The 4,120-nt window shown below is 47.2% G+C and overlaps 1 pseudogene; it reads right to left on the bottom strand.

The window, feature by feature from the left end:
* Positions 1 to 223: 223 nt before the first annotated feature.
* LOC130706846 (E3 ubiquitin-protein ligase makorin-1-like) lies at positions 224 to 1,651 on the bottom strand (annotated as a pseudogene).
* Positions 1,652 to 4,120: the final 2,469 nt, after the last annotated feature.

Raw genomic sequence — 4,120 nt, 5'->3', positions numbered from 1 at the left:
ACTAACTTTAAGATTCATTTTTGTAACTTTTTTAAACAGAGAAAACAACATACTCCTTGGGGAAAGGTGAGGGATTGAGAAGACAGGCCCTGGGTAAAAATTATTACGACAGCACCTGGAGTTGAGAGGCCTGCCTAGAAGAGAACCACGGGCACTGCTGCCACCAGCGGGGAGGGCTGCCGTCTGAGGCTCAGCAGACCAGTTCACACGCCCAGCAAAGCTGCTATAGATCCAAGTCATAAAAATCTTCCAGCTCATCGTGAAACAAGTCCCACTCGTCTTCAGAGTCTGTCAGGTCGTCGTCCCCACCTGCAGCCAAAAGCACAAGCAACATCTCGCCCAGCTCAAAGGTGACAACCTCTTCTTCGTCGTTGTCAAAGGGGTTGCCGTTCTCTCTTTCCTCAATGAGCTCCCAGAAGTGGTTCCTTCGTTGGGCCCGGTATGTGCTTGATGTTCCCACTGTCTGTCTCTGTGGCTCCTCTCTACGGCATCAGGGTACGCATGCTTGTAAACGCAGTTCCCTCCAAATGGGCAGCTCCTACGTCCTTCGTCAAAATACCTGCACGCCTTGTTGCTCATTGCCTCCTTGTATTTCTGAATGAGTTTCTGCTTCTCTTCTTTCTCCTCCACCCAGTACTCACTTGGAATGACAATGTTAGATGTGATCCGGCATTCTGGGCAGTACTTTATGATCTTGCTCTCAGATTGCTTAGCACTCCTCCACTTGCGAATACACTTGAGACAGTAGGTGTGGTTGCAGTTGGAGAGGATTCCGAAGCGGCGCTCGCGGGGGTTGGCTTTCTCATAGACCACCTCCGTGCAGATCCCACACACCATGTCCTTGCTGTGCTGCACAGCAAACGAGAGCTCCATGTCCTTCTCATGGGCCTCGATGCAAGATTTTATATGTTGTGATCTTTGGGCAGCATCCACTGGATGGAAGACCTACAGCCCACACATATCACACGCGTCTCCATGGAGATACACACAGTTCTCCCCATATCGGCACTCTCCCACTGCAGCATAGGGGCAGATCTGCTTCTTTGTTTCCACTGCAATTTGCTCCTTCTCTGATTCTTCCTTGGTCACTGAGCCCTGCAGGGGTGCTTCAGTGGAGGAAGGGGCAGTACGGCCACAGTAGGGCTGCCCAGGAACAAACTCAATGGCGTTCACCCAGTCTTCTGAACCCGCTCCTACAGTTGAAAAGTTTGAATTTCTTGACTCAGCTTCGCCCATATGCATTTCACCCATCTGTCCAACTACTGATGAGAGACTTGAGGAAGCAGCAAGGGGTGACTTTGCAGTTAGAGCTGTAGCAGTTGCAATGGCTTGCTGTGTTCATATTTGCAGCGGTCTCCGTAAATACAGTACCCTCGCTGAACATACTTGTACACTACACCATATGGACTGTCAGAGAGGTCACGTGAGTATCGACAGTTATCTCCTTCCTTACAAACCCCATGCATGAAATACCTGCAGGTGACCTGTTTGGTCCAGCCGCCGCCGCTGCCGTCGCTGCCAAATCCCATGCCCCCAGGGACGGGGAGGTGACTGTGGGGATAGGGGTGGGGGAGGCCGCTGCCACCGCCGCCCCTGCCGCTCCTGCTCCTGATGTTGTGGCTGTTGTTCCCGGAGCTGCAGCCTCCGCCATTACTGTTTATCCCACACAGCAGTGGCGCCGGAACTTCCGGGATCACATAATTCCGGTCCGGCTGAGGGGGGAGAAGGTGGCGAGGCGAGGGGTGGGATGGGGAAGGACACTGAGGCGCCCGCTCACTCCCCTCTGCCCCGCGTCGCGTCTCTGAGCGCTCTCGCCGCTCGAACTGCGGGCCGGAGCCCGAGCACCCCCTTCTCATTACTTCTTGTTCGTATTTTTAAGTAAATTTTTATTTGTTATCACAGCAGATTTGATTACAATATTTTGTTTGCTCTAGGTGTGCAAGATGTGGTTCTTTCACACATATACATATATCTATTCTTCTTCGTATCCTTTTCCCATGTAGGTTATGACACAATGTTGAGTAGTCTTCTCTTGGTATTCTATAGGTCTTTGGTGATTCTGTGTTTCACATGTGTTTGTATATCTCTGTTAACCCCAATATCGTAATGTATCCAATCCTCACACCTTTCCATTTGGTGAACCATAAGTTTGCTTAATGAATCTGTGATTGCCTTTCTCTGTGGAAATATCTTCATTGGTATCAATTTTTTGGTAACACCTACAAGCGATAGGATAGGATATGTGTCTTTCGCTTTCTCACTTACTACAAGTTGCGTGATTACTTCTAGACTCATCTATGGTGCTGCAAATGGCATTGTTTCATTTTTTCGCTAGCTAATATTCCATCTCTACATGTAGCAGTTCTTCTTTGTCCCCCCATCTGTTGGTGGACTTTTTGGTTACTTCCATATCTTGGCTATTGTAATACTGTGCAGTGCAGTTTTGCCTGCCTGTGTCTTTCCAGTTCTGTCTTCAGAGGTTATAGGTCCAGGAAGGGGCCTGCTGGATCATATGGTAGCTCAATATTTCCCTTTTAAAGGCACTTCCATTCAGTTCTCATTAGTGGCTCTTTCCAAGTTATGTCCCTCTTAAAGTTGAGCGTATGCATTTCTCCACAACACCTTCAGCATTTATTGTTTATAGTTTTCTTGCTGATGGTTATTCTGACTGGTTTGAGATAATACTGCTTCGTGGTTGAATTTGCATGTGTCTCATAATCCGTTGAAATTGAGCTTTAAGGCACGTGCTTTGATTTTTCAATCTGTGATTACAGCTTAGTTCTTCAAAGTGTTTTCTTAAAGTATGTGTCACATTTTGAAATGCTTTGGCCATTTACCTCCCTCTAAACATTTTGAGGGCAGGTTTCATTTACAGCCCTGCCGTACTTGTTCATATGAAGTGAGCATTAGCACAGGTTTTAAAGCTGCTTTTGCAGGTAACGGCCAGAGGACGGCAGCCTTTCTACGTTCCCCACTCTGGTAACTAGGGAAACAGCCCTCCCGGCCAGTGGTGTTCCTCGGTTATAAATTAGAGTGGAATGTGCCCGGATAAACCCACAACAGCAGATGTCTCCTTACTTTTGTTTGTTTTTTAAATTTAATTAATATTTTTTATTGGAGTAATATTCCATTGTGTACATAGACCACTTCTTCTTGGTGCATTCCTGTATTGATGGGTATTTTCGTTGCTTCCAAGTGTTGGCTATGGTAAATATTGCTGGAGTGCAGGATTGCCAGCCTGTGACTTTTTGATTCTCATTTCTCAGGGGTTACGCCCAGCACTGGGTGTGAATGATTGACTTGTAGCTCAATGTTCAAAGCACCTCCATTGTGTTTTCATTAGTGGCTCTTACCACGTCCCCCATAGAAGAGAGGGTAAGCATCTCTCCACAATCACTTCAGCATTTATTGTTTGCAGCATTTTTGCTAATGGCCATTCTGACGGCTGTGAGCTGATCGGTTTTTGTAATTTGGGTTTGCATGTCTTTAAAAATTCCTAAAATTCATCATTTTTCCTCGCCTTTTTGTTTTCTGTTAAAAAAAATGTGAGTACAATATACCTCTTGAAATTGTCATCTTGAAAGGTTGCCCTCTTTTGAAATTTTGGTCGATTTTCGACCCCAGGAATTTTTGGAGGGCAGGTGTCATTTATTTTATTTTATTTTTTTTTAAAGGATTTTCTTATTTATTTATTTATTTATTTATTTTTGGCTGTGTTGGGTCTTCGGTTCGTGCGAGGGCTTTCTCCAGTTGCGGCAAGCGGGGGCCACTCTTCATCGCGGTGCGGGGACCGCTCTTCATCGCGGTGCGCGGGCCTTTCTCTATCGCGGCCCCTCCCGTCGCGGGGCACAGGCTCCAGACGCGCAGGCTCAGCAATTGTGGCTCACGGGCCCAGCTGCTCCGTGGCATGTGGGATCTTCCCAGACCAGGGCTCGAACCCGTGTCCCCTGCATTAGCAGGCAGATTCTCAACCACTGCGCCACCAGGGAAGCCCCAGGTGTCATTTAAATAAATGCAAGTTTGGTGAATATTTAGTGACCTTTAGCAATGTGTTTAAAGCTGCTGTTGTGGGAAATGGCCACAAGGAGGCATCATTTCTCCGTTCCCAAATCTGGGTACT

Source organism: Balaenoptera acutorostrata, unplaced genomic scaffold (assembly GCF_949987535.1).
Source record: "Balaenoptera acutorostrata unplaced genomic scaffold, mBalAcu1.1 scaffold_408, whole genome shotgun sequence".
Taxonomy (NCBI): Eukaryota; Metazoa; Chordata; class Mammalia; order Artiodactyla; family Balaenopteridae; genus Balaenoptera; species Balaenoptera acutorostrata.
Note: the sequence above shows the minus strand (reverse complement) of the source record. Positions and strands in the feature narration are given on the sequence as shown.